Raw genomic sequence first — 15,932 nt, forward strand, 5'->3', positions numbered from 1 at the left:
GTAAAATCGTCGATCCCAATCCCCAGGAGTCCGTCCCCTGCTTTTGTGACATCGGAGTGCCTAATCCGTGCTTTTAATACCCAATTTCAGTTTAAGCTCCTGATTGCATCTTGCAACAAAACACAATTAAAACTGGGCGTTAAACAGTATCATACCCGTAAATCCAGGTAATAATTGGGGTCTAATATGTAATATTTGACCCTCAACATGTATGTGCATCACCATTGCAACATGTAATTTTATTTTATATCTATCTGCATCTTTGTGGATAACCATCTATCATATTGATCATGTAAGACCCATATCCTAGACCGTACCGTTCCATAGACTCCTGCGATCATTCCCATCAAATTTCGGTGACCTGCAACTTATAACTGGCGTTTGCGCGCGACCCTAAGTTGCATCCCGTATATCAGAGTTGGCTCGACCTGAGACTTGTACCCTAGCGACCACGCCGTCTCTGCAGTTCCAATGCCGTGTCTTGTGCACCGATGCGATACCCAGACCAGGAGTTGTGGGCCCGCATTTATTTTGAGGAAAACTCTGCACGTTGCAAATCCCAAGAGAATCTCTACAAATTATCACATCAATCAATCAAGTACACATCCCAACAAGTCAAGTACCAACCCATACACTACCCATCTCTCTCCCATTCCCAAAGTCAACTCTTTCTCTCTCTCTCTCCATCCATCCCTTTCTTACATCACCCATCCCTTCCTTACACCCATCCCATCACCTCTCTCTCCTCTCTCATTTCTCTCTTCACTCCCAAGCACCCAAGGAGAGCAACCGTCCAAGCAATTCCCATAGAGAAAGAGCCAAGTGTGGCCCACTTCCCTACCCCAAAAGCTCTCATCTCCACCTTCTAACCTTCATCATCCTCCATCAAAGGTTGAGCATAAGAGCTAAGAAAGTCAAGGGACCAAGAAGGAGTGATATAAGTGGGTGATCTTAGGATTTCCACCGTTGATTTCTATTTATGGGCCCACTTGTGGTGGGACCCACTTGATGTATGCATTGTATTGAGTATAGGGAGGGCCCATAGTGGCGAGGTCCCTCCCCTTCACACGTCTCTCTCCCCCCCCCCCCCCTCTCTCTCTCTCTCTCTCTCTTTCTCCCCTGTTGATGGCCGACCTTGATGCAAGTATTTTATTTACGCCGTCCATCCAGTGGACCACCCTGCTGTCCACCAGCTGGCAGCAACCTGGCTGCCCAGACCAACCTGCATGACTAGCCGGTCACACAGGCCTAGTCATAGGGAAAACACAAATATCAGTTTGATTCTTAGTGGGGTGGCCCACATGCTTGGACCCCACCTTGATGTACGTATACTGTATCCACACCGTTCATCTGGAGATATCATTTTTGGATGGTGCAGATAAACATATACATTGCAGTGGGCCTGGCCGACTGCCCAGGACCGAAACCACCGTCCAGACCCTAGACGGTGGGGCCCCTGCATGATGTATGTATTTCATTCCTTGTCGTCCATCTATTTTATGTTTAGGTCGTCCGTTCAGGGCCTGGACAACCCCTGATCATACGGTATACGTTAAATCCATATCGTCTAGCCATTTGCACAGACTGTTTTATGGCATTACAAAGAGATGAGATAGATCTAAATTTCAAGTGGGACCCACCCTGCACGTGTGGCGGTGGGCCCCACCTTGATATGGTGGTTGTTGTTGATTTCAGCAAGTTCTGCAGTCCCACCATGAGGCATGGTTATATCCAAATCGTCCAAATTGTGGGACCCACCTGCTATGGTAGCCGGACTGGCTGATGTACCGTACATCAGCTATATAGCTGCTATATTGACATCACTAGTTTTGTGGGCCCCACCGTTAAGTATGTGTTTCATCCCAATTTCCATCTAGATGGTAGGGGCCACCCCAGCAGTAACGTTGCTGCATTGACACCAGGAAGTTCTTTGGGTCCGACCCTGATGTATGGGTCTTATCCACACTGTCCTGATGGTTGGACGGTGGGACCCACCGCTGATGTATATGTTTTATGTCCACACCATCTATCAGGTGGACCATGCTACAAATTAATGGAGGTTTGAACGCCTAACATTGAAACCCGTTTGAGGTTCCTGAAGCTTTGGATCAATATGAAATTTTTTTTCCTCTTAATCCAGGCCTTTGTGACCTTATGATCAAATTGAATGGAAAATAGAAGTTATGGTGGCCCCGGTGAATTGTTAACAGTGAAAATCATTATCTCCACTGCTATTTGTGGTATGGTCTAGGTGATCTTTCGATATGATTCATTTTTAGGTAATGCTCTATAATAATCTCTAAGAATAGTATGTATGGTGTAGATATAATAAAATAAAAAATATAGTGTGTGGGTCCCATCTTGATGTGATGTATATTGGGCCCATATGAGAAGCCCATTATGATGTGTTTGAGGCCCATGGATTGTGGCCCATTGTGATGTATTCGGGGCCCATGGGACGTCGCCCATTTGATGTATATGACGCCCATGTATTGCGGCCCATTTGATGTATATGAGGCCCATGTATTACGGCCCATTTGATTTATATGAGACCCATGTATTGCGGCCCATTTGATGTATGTGAGGCCCATATGATGAGGCCTGATGTGATGAATATGAGGCCCATGAGTGAGGCCCATTGTGATGTATATTAGGTCCTTGTGTGAGGCCATGGGCCCACTATACATTGGCTCTATGTGGGCCACTCCTTGAGAGCAATGTTGGTTAAATATCCACATTGATGGGCAATGATGGTTAAATGTCCACATTGTGACCTTCCTTTAGGCCTTGTTAGGCCCATTCTCATCATTCTCTAAGTAGGTTAACCCAAATGATTGGGCCCCAATGATGTTGCATGGTCCATCATCGTCGTAGACGGATGGCTCTGTGCTACAAGATTTGGTATATCCATTGCCGAGGGCCGATCTTTATATTATGGTTTAGATCGGTTGTTCATTTATGGACCCCGCCTTACATATAGGCTGATTATCGAGGCTGATTATCGATACCGATCATGAGTATGTAATAGTATAGCATCATGACACATGCCCATACACATCATCTACAAGCTTGATATGAGATGTGGTTGACCATTGCATATGCCATTGGGCAAGTTGTTATGAGTTCCCTGATAGGTGGAATTATCCCACATGAGCGCACAGTATGCGCATGATCGATGTATGACTGGATTGTGTGACTCATGCATCTTTCATTGTATGTTGTGAGTGTTGTACTCCCTAGCGACAGTAGGGCCATAGTCTCCACAAGCATATCGTGGAGGGCAGGACTGGAAACTAGAAATCTTCTCTTTACATGGGGTTCGATAGATGTCCTTGGGTGAAAGTCCCTAAACCTAACGGTACTGGAAGACGCTCCAACGTCGAGACCGAATGGATATATGAGTGCACGAGGGCCGAATACTAGGAGGCCACGTCTCCCACTGTGTCGTGGTTGGTTGGAATGGGGTGTGGCCTTACTCACCCGAGGGTAGGGGGCAATTGCTAGGTTGAGTCTGACTAGCTCGTAAATGGGTCTGCTATCGACGTGCCGGATAGGTATCGACAGACTATTGGTCAGGCAGATAGTGAGGTTTCTTACGTTCACCTGGACTGCCTGCCTGGGGAAGTGCCAGTGCCATTTAGAGTGTACTAAACCTTGGTGATTGTACAGAGTGAGATCTGTACTGATATTCGTTGCTCTAGTGATGAGCTATATGGTTATGTGGATTTAGATGAGGATCGTGTGTTGCATCTCGCATATGACATTCGGCTACATAGACATCATATCGCATGGCCTTCGTATGGCCGACATCATTTATGCCTCACATCGCATGGCCTTGGTATGGCCGACATCATTCATGCCTTGCATCGCATGGCCTTGGTATGGCTGATTGCATTCATGGACTTACCAGTATATTCCTTCTTACTCTGATATTGCATTTTGAGCACACTTATATTGTGTACACACTCTCACCACCCTCTAAGCTTTCTATAAGCTTATGCATAATTGATGCTGCAGGTGACGCCAGGACACAGTCATAGCTTAGTAGGAGTAGGACCGTGCAGTCGAGCTTCAGGAGTTTCCGTTACTATTATCATTGTATTTCCCTTTATGCGCATTGTACCTTAAATATTTTTTATCATAGTGAATTTTGTGATGGTGTTTTAGTTGTTGTTCGTGGGTTATACTTATGGTTATACTTGTTACGGAATAAAAATCCTCCTTGTAGGATCCCAGGATCGGAACCTGGTATATGGGTGCCGGGAGCCAAGAATGGGGAACTAAGGAGGCTGTCGGCGCCGGATTCTGCGATCGGGAATTTTATGAGCCCGGTTTCCAAGTTTGGGATATGACAGATTATGGATTCTCTATTGATCTGATTTATCATCAATGTTGATGATCAACGCTGATATCCGCTCCATCATCAATAGTGATCATATTTGTGATGAAGAGATCTATTATCAGCAATGACAATCAATGGTAATGATCAATTCCATTAGTGATGTAGAGCAGGCTGCAGACCTATTCTTAGCATAGTTGGACCGAAAGAAGGCTGAATGAAAGCAACCATAGTCCATTAGATCCAAGCCCAGTCTTAAATAAGGCATGACGTAATTGGGCCCCAAGCGTGTCCGGATAGAGGAAATTCATTTCAGATAGGGAAAAATTAGCGCTCAAATTGTGAAATGTAAATTAACCATAACTTTTGATCCGAGTATTGTTACAGGACAACCTATGAATTTTTTATTGTAACAATCCATCTAAGGTCAACTGACCCCATAAGCAGGTCATGTCGGTTCATTTCAGAAGAAAACACTGCCTTCCAATTCAAAAATTGTAGTTTTAGGAAAAGTTTGCTATTTATAATGAGTTTTAAGTTGGACGTATCTCCTTCATTTTAGAGTTTTATTACATGTAATCTTCTTAGGAATTACTTCTAATCATGCTAGGAATCATCTAACATGATTAAATTAGGATTTTCTATTTTTAATAAAATTTACGATTTCAGGTAAATTCTAGTTTAGTTGATTTAGGACTCGGTTTTAGTTTTCCTTTTTAAGTGATGTAATCGAAAAGTCTAAGCATTATTGATTAATAAAATTCTAAAATTTCCCTTTTATCTTATAGATTCAAGAATAACATTGTGGATTCAATGTTTTGCATGTTCGAGGTAGATGATATTGATCTTCCTCCTCACACCCTTCCTTGTGCCAATTAGTAAGATTAACATTAGATTTTTAATTGATTCTTATGGTAAAGAATTTTAAATATTGTAATTCTTGGCTTGATTTACTTAAGTCACTACCTTTTTATCATTAGAACCTTCAAAATCTAGTGCTTGTAGAATTCTCCATTGGTTATGGTTGTGCATAACCTGAGTGGGTGCTAATCCGAACCACTAAATGATGCATGCACCCATGATGAAGCATTGCATATGTTACTGTACAAATAATTGTTGTAGAAGCATCTCGTAGACAACTCATCCAAGATAGAAAAATCTACATCATTTTATGAACCAATTGCAGAAGCCAACTTTGACAACACCTAGATTGTATCGAGTCAAATCGGAGCTCTCGTGCACCAAGAATGTTTCAGGATTTGAGTTCGGTACAATAGCGAGAATCAAATTCCCATTACCTATTTTTAGCATGATTCCCTAGGTTTTATGCCCAAAGAAAGTCTCGAGATTCGAAGAATTTGGCAATCAAGAGAACTCTAATTAAACACTAGCGGCAATTGGGTTCCCGCTAGTCCTCTATAAAAAAGGCTAATGCCCCATTTGAAAATAACTTCAAAGAGAGACCACAAGAATGGTGATTAAAATTTCAAGAGCAATCTAGCTAAAGGAGTGGTTGAATGACAAAAATGAGAGAAGAGTGGGAAAAAAGAAGAGAGAAAAGAGGGAATAAATGAGAGAAAAAAGAAGGGGAAAAAAAGAAAGGAAAAAAGAGAGAAATGGAGCTACCCCAACCATCTCACTCCCATATCCTGAGCTTTCCAATAGTTCAAATCAAGTGGAGTAGAGGTACACTCTAAAGTATTTTATTATCTTTGATATTTAGAGTTTTAGGGCTCTCGATCTCATCAAATCTCTAAGCGCCTTATAATCGTCTACGAGCTTCAACTATATCTTAGTTGTATATACATTTTTACTGCATATCTTGCTTTATATTTTGCAATAATCACCTTCTCAAAATGACCAATGCCGAGCGCTCCATCTCCAATGTTCATGATTAGAGTTGAGTAGCTTTTTTTCTGTTTATTTTGCTAGATTATTGAACCATCGCGAAGAAAATCCCAAAAGCACATAGAGATCGAACTATCGTATGGGTAGAGAAGGGTGCTTAAACCCTTCCTTCTCCATCACTAAGGTCCTTATTTGCAATCTCCGCCTTAGAGCAACCATAAGAGTCACTCAATTTGAGGAATATTAAATTTCTCAACTAATAGCGATTCTACGGTGCTTAGTCGACCGTAGATTTCGAGCTTTATCAGCTAGTGGCAACTCTAAGTCAATCATATCATCTTTAGAGTCAACACAATAACTCCACATAACATGAAGCAAAAGTAGTGATCGTAGGAGCACAGAGTAAGCATCCAATGATTTGGCAACTCGACCATGCTTGCCACTAGATAAGCTTGACTCAAAACATAAGATTTTTAAGTTTTCTTTGAGGATGTTTAGTACTTGACCATTTATATTTCAGAACATTATGTTTCGATCTTTTAATTTTAGCATCATTACTTATTGTACTTTGATTATATTTATTTTCTTTTAATGGGCCTTCTAGCACCACTAGCATTCACACTACGAGCACTATGTGCTCCATACGAACCTCTGAACACTCTCCAGGGGTGGCATGCTCGACTCTCACTTTTTTTCCATATGGGATAAAGAGGGTATGCTATTAACTCAAGAATGATATATTTGACTTGGAGTTCACTAGCCAGTGGACTTTTCAATTTATAGCCAATTATATACCATAGAATTTCTCGTGAGTTAGGATATCGTAAGGCTTCCCAACTCGAGTGAGTCCAGTGATTAGTCTACAATCAAAGACTTTTAAGGGCCTCGGTGGTAGAGAAGGGGTGAAGCACCTTTTTTTTATTCCATTACACCTAAATTCCTATTTAGGAACAGTTGAAAATCATTGCTAAATCATTTAAGAAGGCATCGTAAAAAAAAAATAAAAATAATAATGGTTGAAAACCGTCACAAATTTAAAATAGGAACGGTTGAAAACTGTCGCAATTTTTAGAAAAAAAAAGCCATTATAAAATTTAAAAAACAACAATTTCAAAATGATTTTAAGCCATTGTTTAGGAAGCACCGATAAAAGTTGTGTAACCACTTGCAAAAGCCTATAAATTTTATTTTTTTTTCAATTAGAACCAGTATTTTTTTAATATTTAAAACCCAAAGAATATTACGGTAAAATTAAAAGTGAATATTAAAAAAATATTATACAACTTTACAATAAAAGATATATAATATTTATAATAATAAGTTAAAAATTGTCTGAATACATTAAAAAAGAAAAAAAAAATCCTCTATATTGTCAACTACTTGCTTGGCCAATACACCTAGTCAAAATTGGGTCACAAACTCTTACCCTCAATCCTACACAATAAAAGACAATATATATACTCTTACACTTGACAATTTACTTATTGGATTGAGCTTCTTTTATAGTGCATTCTTGGGTAGCTTAATCGATGCTCTCCCGTGCTTCAATCAACTCCCTTTTACTCCCCTGGTCATGATGCTAATGTTTTACCAAGTCTTCAGCTCTAAGATCAAATATCTTACTTATAGTGCTCCTTTAAGGTGATCAAGGTAATGGGAGGTTAGTTGAATCTTCTACAACTAATGAAAAGTTATATTTCCTAGGAGATTCATTTAGATAGGTATTCTATAGGATTTAGATAATGGTATGCCTATAAAAGTTTATACTAGTCTCTAGAAAATGGGGGAATTTAAGCACATTTTTAAGGTGAAGGGTAAAATTCTCATTAGAGTATTAATATCAAGAAAGATTACTTAAAACTTATTGATTTAGAGCTTGGGATGAGAGATAATCATGGAATCACCTAAGCTTCTATTGCACCAAAAATCCATCCAAATGCCTTTTATAAGAAGAATTTCAACTGTCAGAAAACGAGTAGATAACAAATCTATCAATGCTATCAAAAGGTCTTCGAATCTATGATTTGTTCTCACTCAACATATTTAAGTTATAGGTTTAATGTCATCAAGTGGTCTTTAATGCTCGAAACCATCAAAGTGAACCTTCAATGCCATCGAAGGAGACCTAGATGTCATTAAAAAAAATTAGATAAAATGATCAATTCTTGTTGGATATATCTTACTTCCTATTCAATGCCATCAAGGGGTGTCTGCTGGATGGGATCGAGAAGCACTTAAAATTTATTATTTTGGTTGTATGTTTTTACAACAGCTTTGTACCTCTTCTAGCCTTGCTTATCATATTCCGATTAAGTTCCTAAGTCTAAGGGATGATCAACAAGGTTTATCTATTAAGCCAAGATCATCTAGAGGTTCAAAGATTATTTTAGGTAAATAGTTAGGGTTATCAAGGCACCTCATTTACCCACCTTGATGCTCTTGTATTCTTGTGTCTTCACTCTTCAGCTTCCAAAGGCTCAACTGACTACATGACATAAGGACTCGAGTGGTTGACTACCAAGATGCATAAATCAGTACACTAACAGATACTGCGCAAGGAAATGAACCGTCTATGGGTTGCGTAGTCCAATGAGGTATTTAAATGTCCAACTATTGTCATATACAAATTTAGTTTATTACGAAGTATCTTATATATATATATATATGATGCTCTTGCAAGGTATGCATCCCACATCAACAGAGATCGAGGCGCAAGGGTAGTAGGCACAATCTGATGGGTCAGAGACCTACTCCGCATCATTAAATTAGGAAGGGGACTTTGCTCATGACATGGATGTGTTAAGGACCTGGTTCACCCCTCCATATTAGGGGGGAGGGGGAGGGGGGGGGGGGGGGATCCAGCGACCGATGTGGATAAGGCATGGGCCATTCCCTATGACATTCATGAGTTGGGGGTCTACTGTTAAGTGTGAAATATTACATATTTTCTCCTATTTATACCTTGGTTTAATAAATATGATAGTGCTTAATCGATTTAATTATTCATGTTTTCATGTGTGAGGTGATTTCGAGAACTCAAGGTGAAATTGATGCAAAAAGGAATATTTATACTCAAAAGATTACTAAATGAAGATTTTAAGCTTTGGAAGTTGTAAATGAAGAATTCACATGCCAAAGATCTAAGAAAATCAAATGAGGAATGAAGAGAATTAAAGATTTGAAGTGAAGAAAAGGAATCCTAAAATTGCCCTGAAAATAAACATATTTATAAAATTATCTTAAAAAAGCATATTCTAAAACTCTGAGTCCATTTTGGGAAACTGCACAGAGTGAAGTCTATTTTGGAAAACTATGTAGAGTGAAGTCTATTTTAGACAAGTGCATAGAGTGCATAAATTTGAGGCAGTTTCTAAAATTTTCCAACTCAGTGCGAAAGTTGGAGTTCCACAACTATAAATAAAACTCCCTAAGATGCTCCAAAGCATCTTCTAGGGTTTGAAAAGGTCTCAAGGAGCATACACAAGAGTGGAGCAGCGCTAAAGAGTTTTTCTTATTCCCTAGTTTACTTTTCATTCTTTTTTTAAGAGATTTAGTTTCAATCATGTTTATGGTTGGCTAAACCTCTTAGCTAGGGATAAGAGGTAAAGCTTGTAGCGTGTTGGGATATTTATTTTGCTTTGATTCTTGTTCTTATTAAACTTCATTGATTTCTAGTTTGATATTAAGAGAATATTTTTAATTTTCTATGATTTATTGTGACTTAAATTACAATAGATGCTGTGATAGCTTTGGATATCTTCTCTTCCTGTTTTGAGATAGTGAGATTGGTAAATCCCGTTGTTCGTCATCGTCTCCTGGACGTGGTAGGGTGATGGAATCCCTTCCAATCATCACAATTCTCCTCCATTGAGAATTAGGTCAATGAAAAGTTCAGATTTGATTTAATTATTTTATCTTCCAATTGGATAGAATAGCACTCCAATTCCAATTATCTTCCTTAAATCGAGTAAGGTAGCATCTTGATAGCTACGAGTGGATCCTTGACACCCTACTTCCCACCATTAATTGGTAGTTTAAACATTATTCACAGTTACTCTCTTTTAATCCAAAATTCAGATTTAGATCTTCTTTTAGTTTTAGTTCTGGTTCTTTTCAGAATACGTACAAGTTTAGTCCTTGTGGATTCGACCTCGTTCTCACGAGTTATTACTACATCGCGACCCTACACTTGGGTTTGTGAACAAGTTTTTAGCGCCGTTGCCAGGGACAACGACTACGTTTTTCTGGAACTAATTGATATTAGAATTAGGTTAAGATTAGGTTTAACTTTTTACTTCTTTTTTAAAGGTTATGATTTTTTTTCTGAAATTGTTTTTAGAAACTAACATTGTTTCTGCTTTGTAGGATCTTAACATAACAACTTCAATCCAGTAAACTCTTTTCAATTCTCTCTTTCTTTTTTAGATTTCTTATTTGCTTTAGTTTTCTTTCTTTTAAGTTTTAGTTGTTTGGTGCTTGAGGGTTGTGCATGTTTCGTGCCTAAGTGGGTTCGTGAAAACACTTAACGTCTCTTAAGTGAAGGAGGATTAGTCGAAGAGTTTCCTATCCATCATAGGATCAGACACCACTTGATATCCTCCTAGTTAATCGAAGTAATGGCTGCAAATCAACATCAACCACTAGTTGAGGAAATTCAAGATGAAAACGAGGTACATAATGCACCCCGTCTCGTACTCTACAAGATTATTTACAACCGACGGGGATGAGTACACCTTCCTACATGATATTTATATTGAATGCAGGAACTATGGATATTAAACCAGGGGTAATTTAACTCCTCCCTAAGTTTCATGGACTAGAATATGAAGGTCCATACTTGCATATGAAAGTGTTCAATGAAATCATATCTATATTACACTTCCCAAATGTGTTTGATGACATAGTTAGACTGAAATTGTTTCCTTTCTCTTTAAAAGAAAATGTTAAGTCATGGTTACATTCCTTAATACCAAGGTCCATTGGCAAGTGGGTTGAGATAACAAGGGAGTTCCTTAAAAAGTTCTTCCCCTATCATAAAACAAATACCTTAAGAAAAGCAATCATGTATTTTACACAAAAAGAGAATGAAACCTTCTTCTAATGTTGGGATCAATTTAAGGATCTCATAAATTCATGTCCACAACATGCTAAGACACATGGCGTATAACAAGCTTTTTTTTATAAGGCATTGACCTCACCCATGTGCCAATTTGTGGAGATGATGTCTAATGGGGAATTCATGAATAAGGAAGTCAATTATGCGTGAGATGTTTTTGATAAACTTGCTGAAAATGCGCAATCATGGGATACCTTTTCAAGAATTACCACTTCTAAGCCTACTCAATCAAAGGAAAGGAGTGGAATTTATGTTAAAAAGAGGAAGATGATATAAATGCAAAAGTGGCCAAACTCCTAAGAAAAGTCGAGGCCATGAAACTTAAGAAGATAGAACTCGAAAAGGTTGTGGAAGTTGTTTGTGGTATTTGTGCTTGTAACATACATACAACTGAGAATTGCTCAACAATTCCTACTTTTTAAGAGATATTGAATGAGTAATTAAATGCCATAAATAACTACCAAAAACCTTTCGATGGACCCACCTCAAATACATATAACTCAAGCTGGAAGAACCATTCAAACTTTAGTTGGAGGAACAGACAAACGGCTACTCCTCAAGGGATCTTTAACCAATTTCTGAATAAAAGGAAACCTCAAGAAGATCTAGTCTTAAAACATATACAAAACCAATGGCTTTTTAATCCAGGTATGCTGTAAGCCTTTCCAGACCTTACAAATGCCATACAAGGGCTTGAAATAAAAATTTTTATTGGGGAGAAAGGGATCCTTCTGGCTCAGCCTCTCCCCAACCCAAAATAACAATATGAAATCAGTGACCCAAGCTCTTTAAAATAGATGGAGCAGGCTAAGTCTATCACCACTCTTGTGAGTGGGAAGACAATTGACAAATCTATTTCGATAAGGGTTGAAAAGGCTAAGGACCCGGAAATAGATGAGAATGATAGACCTAGCAATGCTCCACATGGGTTAGAACCAAAACCTCAAAGTAAGCCGATTGCACCATTCCCTTAATGGTTGATTGCACCAAAACATCTCTCTAACTCTTAGGATATTGTAGATAAGTTTAAGCAAGTGAAGGTGAACATCTCTCTAATGAATGCCGTTAAACAAATTGTAAGGCCCATATCATAGTCCAAACCGTTCCTTAGACTCTCGCGATCCTCCCCGTCGAATCTAGTGACCCGTGACCTGTAGACAGTATTTGCACGTGACCCTAAGTCACATGTCGTAGATCTGAGTCGACTCGACACAAGGCTTGTACCCTAGCGACCGCGCCGTCGTCACGGTTCTAACGTCGTGTCTTGCGCACTAATGCGATACGTAGGCCAGGAGTTGTGGGCTCGCATTTATCTCAAGGAAAATGTCGCACGTTGTGAATTCTGAGAGATTTTAGAGAATCTCTACCCACCTTTTATATCAACTAGTCAAGTACACATCCCATCACTAGCCCATGCCTTCTTTCTCCCCAAGACAAGTAACCTACCCCCCTAAGTTAACTCTCATGTCACTCACGCCCATCACTCACACCCATCACTCCACCCATCACTCCATCCCATATCCCTTACAGAACAACCACCCTCTCTCCTTCATTCTCTACCCATTCCCCAAGAAACCTAAAGAGAGAGAACGTCTAAGCATTCTAAGGAGAGAAGAACCCAAGTGTGTGGCCCACTTCCTACCCCTAATCTCTCATCCAAACCCTTCAACCTTCATCATCCTCTATCAAAGAAGAAGCTAAGGAGCTTAACATTCCAAGGAACCAAGAAGAAGTGAAATCGGTAAGTGTTTATAGGACTAGATTGTGATTTTGATGGTGGGCCAAGTGGGACCTACCAGTTGATGGTATGGATTCTATTTGGGACCCAAGATGTGGCCAATGGCCCACCATGATTCATATGATTTATCCATGATGGAGCCATTCTCCATGGACCCCACCATGATGTTTATTTGATGATCAACACGTAAAGGGTCATCTAGACCCTTGATTTGTGGTGGAGATGGCATCCCCATCTTAATTTTTTGATGTGAGGGCCCACACAATCTTGGGACCCATTTGTAAGTGCTATGTTTTCTAGCTCCTATTATTGCCAAATTTTGTAGTGCAAAACCTCTTGGAATCTGTGTCTTGTGTAGCTCATCTACAAGTTCAAGACATTGCATCTCATGTACAAGATCAAAGGTCTTTACCTCAAGAACTTCAAATGCGAGATCAAGAGATATACAAGTTCAAGTACATAATTCACTCCTTCAAACTTCAAAGTTCAGGGTTTTAAAGCTTTATCTAAAGGCAAGACAATAGTCTTCACTTTGGTACTCAAAACTTAAGTTAGAATACAAGACAAATACTTCAATTCCAGGCTTCAAACGATCTCAAGATCAAGCTTCATCATATGTCAAGATATCAAGCTTCGTGAACTTCAAAGAACGACTATCAACTGAAGTAAAAGAAGATTCAATGTTCATATATTGCTTATAAGGTATGAATGACCCTAGATTGGCCATAGGATAGGTCATTTTGAATACATAATTTAATTAGGTCATTTGATAAGTGCATATACAGTTTTTCGACTAGTCTTAGACTATGTTCAACTAGTCCTAGTACTGGCTCGACCAGTCCAAGAAATCCTTGACCAGTCCTAAGGTTGTTACTTATTTTTTAGATTTTTTATTAAAGCCTCGACCAGTCCTGGAGACTACTCGACCGGTTGTGTGAACAATGGTTGACCTCTCCTGTAGTCTCGACTCAAAGTCTAGCAAGTAATTTGGGTTCCACACGACCAGTCGGGGATAAGACTCGACCGGTCGAGCAGGTCCTTCGACCAGTCGTGGAACGGTCTGATATTATCGTGCCCATATTTTCAAAAGTTTGTTGGTCCTTCGACCAGTCGAACCGACCTCAGGACCAGTCGTAGATGCGATTTCTGCACTTATCAATAGAGCACAAAATTCAGAGTTTGATATCCAATTCATGTAAAATCAATACACCACTGTGAGAGATAAGTTAGTGATATTCTTAAGCTATCTAGTTCTTATTTTATATTCTCTTTAATTAGCTTTTTGCATTTGATTTTGTATTTTGCATTCCAATTTTATTTGAAAGAGGAATTGAAGGTTTCCTATTTCCTAGAATCAAAATCAAATCAAGCTAGCCCAAGGTGATTTAATTTAAAATCAATTTAGAACTTAGAACCATTTCTTAAGTGAGTGTGAATATTGAACTTCTACGTTGAACTTCTACTTCGAATTAGTTCTTCCGGCTCCATCAAAAAGAGAATATCCAGATAAGTATTATACTATTTCGTAAATTCATTATTTTGGTTTCATTGTGATTATACCAGAAAAATCTCTTTGTTTTGGTTTGTTTGAGGTGGTCCAGAAAACTCAGAGTGTGAGGTTTTTGAATTGTGTAAGCCCACTTGAAAGACACAATTGTGAGGGTTTTAGGTGAACCTTGAAAAAACCTATTTTCATAATGAACGCTAATATTCGTTGTGTGAGGATATTAGGAGTGGAGTATCTGTGTGGTTGTTTTTCTCAATAGTTGGTGTACACACAAGTGAACCACTATCATTTCTGGTCTTATGGTGATTAATTGAATATTTCATTTTGTGGATGTTGTAATTTCCCTTTATGCATTTGTGGAGAATGTTGTAATTTCTTTTATGCAAGTGTGAGAATGTTGTAATAGCTTAGTTATTTCCTTTGCTATTTATTTCTTTGTTCCTCTTTATTGGTTTGAGATTTTGATACACAAACCGTTCTAGGAATCACGTTGCCCTACCATAATCCATCGGTTTTTGGTGTAAGGTTGTCTTTAGAATAACATCTGTATCAACCTCTCAATACTTGTACACTTGAGGTTGTTTTACATTTCTGCATTGTGGATTGTTTAAGTGTTATATTTATTTATATTTGTTTAAATTCCGTATTTAATTTTTAATTTGGCATAGTCTTATTCAAACACCCCCCCCCCCCCTCTAGGACTCTTAGCTTGGCCTTTTCAAGTGGTATCAAAGCCTAATAGCTCGCTTTAATAATTATTTATTTTGGATTAATTTTCTGAGCTAATCGATATGAGCTTTTTAAGATGTCAAATTTTGATAGCCTTTCAGTCAGTAAGCCTCCACCATTTGATGGCTCCAATTATGCCTATTGGAAAGCCAGGATGAGAATTTTCTTAAAATCCATGAATGAAAGCGTGTGACAAGCCACAGTGACTAATTGGACTCCTCCTACCACTAAAGTAACTGGTATGACGGATCAAAAACTATGAAAGTCACACCTTATTTCTCTTGGACCACTCTTCAGAAAAGTGAGAGTAGTGCCAATTCAAAGGCTCTAAATGCAATTACTTGCGCACTATCACCAGATGAATTTAAAAGAATTATATCCTTTGATACTGCAAAGCAAGCCTGGGATATTTTAGAAATGACACACGAGGGAACAACAATTTTTAAGAAATCTAAAGTCCAAATCCTCACAACAAAATTTGAGGAATACATATGGAAGAAAGTGAAACTTTCATGAACTTCTATACAAGATTAAATGACATTGTCAACTATATGTGGGGTCTCGGTGATAAAATCCCAGAAAGTAAAGTCTATGCAAAGATACTACGCTCACTGCCTAAACGGTTCAATTCAAAGGTGACTGCGATCCACGAACT

At 38.8% G+C, this 15,932-nt stretch overlaps 1 non-coding gene across 1 annotated transcript; it reads right to left on the reverse strand.

Moving 5' to 3' along the window:
* Nucleotides 1–11,230: 11,230 nt before the first annotated feature.
* LOC131238342 (small nucleolar RNA R71) lies at nucleotides 11,231–11,337 on the reverse strand. Its single transcript, XR_009167743.1, has one exon. It is a non-coding gene; the product is annotated as a small nucleolar RNA R71 (small nucleolar RNA).
* Between the last annotated feature and the right edge of the window lie 4,595 nt (nucleotides 11,338–15,932).

The sequence above is a fragment of the Magnolia sinica genome, chromosome 2 (assembly GCF_029962835.1).
Source record: "Magnolia sinica isolate HGM2019 chromosome 2, MsV1, whole genome shotgun sequence".
NCBI lineage: Eukaryota > Viridiplantae > Streptophyta > Magnoliopsida > Magnoliales > Magnoliaceae > Magnolia > Magnolia sinica.